Source organism: Adiantum capillus-veneris, chromosome 1, assembly GCF_014529385.1.
Source record: "Adiantum capillus-veneris isolate H3 chromosome 1, ASM1452938v2, whole genome shotgun sequence".
Lineage (NCBI taxonomy): Eukaryota > Viridiplantae > Streptophyta > Polypodiopsida > Polypodiales > Pteridaceae > Adiantum > Adiantum capillus-veneris.
Window position 1 is genome coordinate 28,228,517 of NC_140931.1, and position 7,050 is coordinate 28,235,566.

At 44.9% G+C, this 7,050-nt stretch overlaps 1 pseudogene; it reads right to left on the reverse strand.

The window, feature by feature from the left end:
* Window positions 1-5,303: 5,303 nt before the first annotated feature.
* On the reverse strand, window positions 5,304-5,977 carry LOC147464461 (uncharacterized; annotated as a pseudogene).
* Between the last annotated feature and the right edge of the window lie 1,073 nt (window positions 5,978-7,050).

The following is a 7,050-nucleotide window of genomic DNA, read 5'->3' on the forward strand; positions in this document are numbered from 1 at the left end:
ACTGTGATGCCATAGACACTCGTAGTGCTATAGAGAGAGAAAGAGATCCACACAAGTGAGATGCCTAGCTCATATGAACAACCATGATGTCTCAACTGTTTGCTGCCTCTAGACTGCATGGTATAGATCAACTGATGTGAGTTTAAGATTATCAAAAACTCAACTTGAATGTCACACTAAAAACATGTAGTGCAAAATGACACTCTAAACATTCGTAATGACAAGACGCTTGATTGTCCATTAACATAGAGGTGTTCGATGTGTGATCCACTCGGCAGTCTGTTCGACCTTAAGAACAATCACCCAAGGAATTCCAACAGTTGGGTCTTACCCGAGATCTGACAATGACTCTTAGCCAGCGTGTGTGGCTCATAGCCCTTATGGCAATTAGTGTTCAATCAACAAGGCGATGAAGACTAATTTAGATGGCACCTTGTCCTATTTCTAGCTGAGAGTTAGAGCACCTTGGCTCAGGCTGACTCCCAAAAAAACATGTTCAAAAGCGTCGTAGAAAGTTTTCATTATTCTGAGAAATAAGGAAGAGAGAGAAAGAGAGCATGCGGGGTTGAGGAAATCTCCTTAAGCATTTATGATGTGTATAGTTGGTATCCTTGCTCAAGAGTGCATCTGATGCCTAGCGTGCATCTTATCCTATAAACATGCAACAATATGCCTGCGTGACGCTCTCGTCTAGAGAGGTAACAGAAATCACATCAAGACCAACCTACCGTGTAGGGGTCGTGGCTGTATAGCAGAAGTGTATTTCATGAGTCAGTAGAATTGAATCCACCTAGATAGCATGCTGTGCATGGAAAATTGTAAGCCCTTGGCAAAAATGATGGCTTCAAACGTGAGAGCCAAAACCATAAGTGCCTTACACAGTCTAGACTGTTAGGGGTTCTGTGAGATGATATTCCCTATGTTGCCTGTTCCCCAAACTTGTGTGCCGATGCCCTTGATGCCAGATCAATGGGCGTTATCTTGGTACGAGTTAGAAGCCATGATTCATGTGAAAATGGCAAAGCACTTTGCCTTGCACAACTACAATATTTTCCAAAGTAAATGTGAAAACATGGAAAAACAAGCAAAACTTAAGTGCGTCTAAAATGATCATTCTACTGTAATCAGTTGTCCTAAACTTTTGATGGAAGAACTCGTTCCCATCCGGCTCATACCCTAGTTTGTTGCAGGGATTTCATTGACGTAATCACAATCGTGTGATTATGTTAATAACTTTAATATTAACACAAGAAAATCACGTGATCACGTTAATTGTTAACGTAATCTTGATGGTGACCTGTAGAAACCAATAGAGCCGGTTGGCCCGCTGGGCTTTTTCATTTTCCCGGCGGGTCCCATAGGGATTTTACATTTTCCCGGTGGGGCCCGCTGGGCTTTAGGGTTTTCCTTGCGGGCCCGCCGGGAAAATGAAAAAGCCCGGCGGGCCCAACTGTATATAGTAAACCTCCTCTTACTTTGGCATTTTAACTAGGAAAATCCCTGGGGAGTGTATCCGAGTGCTGGGTATAGTCATCTCCTTGTGAATTGACCTAAGGTTACAGAGTCACAGGTCCTTTTTTGTTGGGCTGAACGTGATTCTTAATTCGGTAACCACTTCTAAAAATATTTAAACTTTTCACCAAACATAAAGGTACGAAACCAAAACAATTGAGAATTTGGAGAGTCATGCTCATTGTGATGAAGCCATTGGTCCATAAAAGGGTTGAACTTGGTTTTAGAAGATGAGAATATTTAAATAACGAGTTGATAGTCAAGGGTCAGATGTCCTGTACTAGTGTACTGGGTATATAAAGATCCTTGAAGTCTTGCATTTTTCACTATCATAGATTTGAATTGATATACATTTCTACTGCACAATATGAGAGCTATAATCCTTAATTGGGTTGAATTAGCTTTTATATATTTAATTGGATGCATAAGGGGGCTACAATCCTTGATTGGGTACAAGTAGTCCTCAATTGTGTAATTGTATCGAAGATTTCATTGCCTTGTTTTATGCATTGGTTTATATAGGGAGTGAATTATGTATTATAATTAAAATATTGTTAATGCATGAGATGGTCAATCATCGACATTGTTTCTTTCATGTGTGTTTTGCAAATAATTATCATCATTTCAATGTAAATGTTGATGATTCTTTGTAGCATGTGAAAATAGTTATGTCTTATTGTTTTCATATTGCAAAGGATATATAACTAATCATTATATTTATAATTGCATTGACAATTTCATATTATTTTTGTATCCATAATGCCATGTAGAGAGTGCATTGCAATGTGTATGTTCGCTCAGAACATATGTGGTCAATATGTGGAATGGACTAGAGTACATTGCAAATCTCATATTGTGTAGATTTGACTGCTTTCTTAGTGATTGTTTTTCTAATATATACTAATAGATAATGGGGGAGGGGATTCCGGCTCCCCCACATGTCAACACTAGAACCACTCCGGCAGGGCCTCAGGGCGCGTAGAGTTCCTTCGGCAGGGCCCAATTCTCAACATTCTCAGTCCGGCCAACCAACTTTCACTTCTGCACTCAGAGGACACTGTTCAGGCATATGACAACATGGAGAGGAGAGAGACAGTCTAGAGACCTCGGCTGTCCGTGCCTGTGTGGGGGGTTTTAGAGAGAGAGAGAGAGAGAGAGAGAGAGAGAGAGAGAGAGAGAGAGAGAGAGAGAGAGAGAGAGAGAGAGAGAGAGGCAGTCTTGCATGCTGTGTGAGTGAGAGAGAGACGGCGCCCGATTGTGTGTGTGGGGGATTGCAGAGAGAATGAGGGAGAGAGCGCGTCGGCTGGAGGGTGAGAAGAGGGGCAGAAGGCATTGATAAGGCCAATGCGAGGCTTTAAAAGGTTAGCCAGGCATGATCTAGCTGCTGTAGCAGAGCAAGGGCAGGCTGAGCAGGCAGAGTGATGCTCAGGAAGAGTGTTTACGGAGGAGGATCAGCGCCCATTATCGTCCAAAGCGTCCATGGCTATTCGAAGTTCTCAACAAGAACTGCAATCAGCACACGGGTCAGCCACCGCCATAGTCCAGGTAAGTATATTCATTTTTTTCCCTCTCTCTCTCTCTGTCTCTCTCGGCGAAGACTGCGGTCTGAGAGAGCCTGCAACATTCTTGCACTCTCAAAGACCTACAGAGAGAGAGAGAGAGAGAGAGAGAGAGAGAGAGAGAGAGAGAGAGAGAGAGAGAGAGAGAGAGAGAGAGAGAGAGAGTCTCTGCGACCGACTCTAGGGGTCTGAGAGAACCTAAAACATTCTTGCATTCTCGAAGACCTGAGAGAGAGACAGAGAGAGAGAGAGAGAGAGAGAGAGAGAGAGAGATTGTGTGTGTGTGTGTGCAACCTGCAACATTCCCGCACTTTCAAGGACCTGCGCAAAGAGAAAAAGAGAGAGAGAGAGAGAGAGAAAGTCTCTGTGACCGACTCTAGGGTTTGAGAGAACCATTCTTGCACCTCTCGAAGAGAGAGAGAGAGAGAGAGAGAGAGAGAGAGAGAGAGAGAGAGAGAGAGAGAGAGAGATTATGCGTGTGTGTGCGCGCGCAACCTGCAGCATTCTCGCACTTTCAAAGACCTGCGCAGAGAGAGAAAGAGACTCCTGTGGTTGACTCTAGGGTCTGATAGAGCCTGCAACATTCTTGCACTCTCAAAGACACATCCACGCGCGCGCACACACACACACACACACATAGAGAGAGAGAGAGAGAGAGAGAGAGAGAGAGCGCTCGCAAAACAGCCAAAGTGCATCGTGAAGAAGCAAGTGGCAAGGAGCAACGAGGATGTAGCGTTGAAGTGGCGAGAAGCAACGAATTGGCAAGGACAAACGAAGATATTGCAATGGTGAAGTTGATGGTGAGGAGCTTTCCCAAGGATCCACCTCCACCTCTTTCATCGCCATGTGGCGCTTCTCTCTCTCTCTCGCGTCCCCACCCCCACCCCCCATCCCCACCCCTGCGCAAGTCGCTCGGAGAGTGTGTGTGTTTGTACTAATATACTTGACATTATGCTCCATGTATTGATTTAAAAGTTTGAGTGAATATGATACTTTTGACACAATGCCAATGGTTAATGTTCTTTGTAGTTTTTTGTCTACGGGTCTACATAGTTAAATAGCTTAAAGCATGTAGGATTCACTCATATGTTTTAGTGGATAAGAAATTGCATAGCACATGCTGTTGTCTTTGAAGAATTTAGACGAAATAAAGTGAGGATTCTATGCTAATCAGTAGTATTAGTGTTGCAATAAAGGAGATGTGATGGCTGTGGAGCCCAAGTACAAAATAGGAGAGGCTTATATATTAAATGGAGTTTGGACTTTCCATTTCAAGGGTCTCCATGTTGTAGGTTCTTAGATTTTTCCTCACATGTAAAGGAATGGAGAGTCTCACAACAGAACTTCTAACCTATGGTTTTAAAGTTTTAATGACCAGTAGAAAACCTTCCATCTATACTACAGATAATGGGGGAGGGAATTCCGGCTCCCCCCCTGCCACATGGTGCAATTTGCTTGCTCAGGCAAGGGTGGCCTGCAAACCGGGCGCTCAACGAGAGAGAGAAACGGCTGCAGCCTACGCGAAAAGAGAGAAAGAGTGGAAGCACGCGGCCTGTGCTCAGCGAGAGAAGGAAAAGACACGCAAAGAGAGAGAAAGGTCGGGGCAGTTCCTTTCTTCGGCAAGCTTTAGCAAGGTTTTCCCTATGCAAAAACAGACTGAGATATCGAGGGGGAGAGAGAGACTCTGAGAGAGAGAGAGAGAGAGAGAGAGAGAGAGAGAGAGAGAGAGAGAGGCAAGCGCGAGAGATACGTGAAGCTGGCAGCTTGGCAGTGTTTTGTGCCCGTTTTCTTTTTGTCATACAACAGTGTAGAGACTCAATATCGATATTGGCTAAAGAAAATGTCATGCTTGGCTGGACATGTATGCCAGATGTGGTGCACTTCATTAAGCACAAAAAGTGCTTGAGGAGCTTCCTGACCGGGATGTCGTCTCTGTGAATGTATTGCTTACGAGATATGCCCATCTTGGGCATGGCCATGAAGCTCTGGGCTGTTTTTAACGGATGCAAAGCAAGGGTGTCTCTCCGGATGCAATTACATATGCTTGCATCTTGAAGGCATCAGGGTGAGGAAGCTCTGGGCTCTTTTCAGCACAAATAGAGAGTGAGGGCATTTCTCCATATGCAATAATGTATGCTTGCAATCGTGTCTGGGATGTCGTCTCTTGGAATGAACTAACTATGGGTGGTGCCCAAGATGCTGATATGGCCAAAAGAATTCACGATGGCATTGTTAGTTAGTGGTTGTTGAAAGAAATATGTCGTGCTTGACACCCTCTAGGTTGACACGTATGCCAGATGTCGTGCACTTCATAAATCACAAAAGTACTTGAGGAGCTTCCTGTCCAAGATGTCGTCTCTTTGAATGCAATGATTGCAGAATATGCCCAACTTGGGTAGGGCCAAGAAGCTCAAGGTTGTTTCTAGCAGGTGCGAAGTGAGGATGTCTCTCTAGATGCGATCACATAAGCTTGGCACTACCGAACTTGGGTAGGGCCAAGAAGCTCAGGGTTGTTTCTAGCAGGTGCGAAGCGAGGATGTCTCTCTAGATGCGATCACATAAGCTTGACACTACCTTAGCAACATGTATGCCAAATGTTCTGCACTTCATAAAGCACAAAAAATGCTTCAAGAGCTTCCTGTCCAGGATGTCGTCTCTTGGAATGCACTGATTGCGGGATATGCCCAACTTGGGCAGGACCAAGAAGCTCTCAGCTCTCAGCTCTTTTTGCCGGGTAAAAGAAAAGAGAAGTGGTTCTTGAAAGAAAATGTCTTGCTTGGCTGGACATGTATGCCAGATGTGGTGCACTTTAGTAAGCACAAAAAGTGCTTGAGGAGCTTCCTGACCGGGATGTCGTCTTTGTGAATGTATTGCTTGCGAGATATGCCCATCTTGGGCATGGCCATGAAGCTCTGGGCTGTTTTCGACGGATGCGAAGCAAGGGTGTCTCTCCAAATGCAATTACATATGCTTGCATCTTGAAGGCATCAGGTTGAGGAAGCTCTGGGCTGTTTTCAACACAGATAGAGAGTGAGGGCATCTCTCCATATGCAACCACACATGCTTGCAATCGTGTCTGGGATGTCGTCTCTTAGAATGAACTGACTATGGGTGGTGCCCAAGATGCTGATATGGCCAAAAGAATTCACGATGGAATTGTTAGTTAGTGGTTGTTGAAAGAAATATGTCGTGCTTGGCACCCTCTAGATTGACATGTATGCTAGATGTCGTGCACTTCATAAATCACAAAAGTACTCGAGGAGCTTCCTGTCCAAGATGTTGTCTCTTTTTGTGTGTGTGTGTGTGTGTGTGTGAGAGAGAGAGAGAGAGAGAGAGAGACGTTCCGGGGAAAAGAAAAGAGAGGTGGTTCTTGAAAGAAAACGTTGTGCTTGGCTCTGCCTCGCTTGACATGTATGCCGGATGTAGTGCACTTCAGGTGCTTGAGGAGCTTCCTGTCCGGGTTGTCGTCTCTGTGAATGCATTGATTGCGGAATATGCCCATCTTGGCCCTGGCCATGAAGCTCTGGGCTGTTTTCGACAGATGCAAAGCGAGGGTGTCTCTCCAAATGCAATCACATATTCTTGCATCTTGAAGGCATCATGGTGAGGAAGCTCTGGGCTGTTTTCAACAGATGGAGAGTGAGGGCATATCTCCAAATGCAATCATGTACGCTTGCAATCCTGTCCAGGATGTCATCTCTTGGAATGCACTGATTGTGGGTGGTGCTCAAGATGGTGATATGGCCAAAAGAATTCACGATGATATTGTTATCCAGTGGTTGTTGAAAGAAAACGTTGTGCTTGGCACTGTCTAGGTCGACATGTATGCCACATGTGGTGCACTTCATAAAGCAGAAAAAGTACCCAAGGAGCTTTGTGTCCGAGATGTCGGCTCTTCGAATGCGTTGATTGTGGGATATGCCCAACTTGGGTAGGGTCAAGGAGCTCTGGGCTGTTTTTGGGAGGCTCTCTCTCCAGA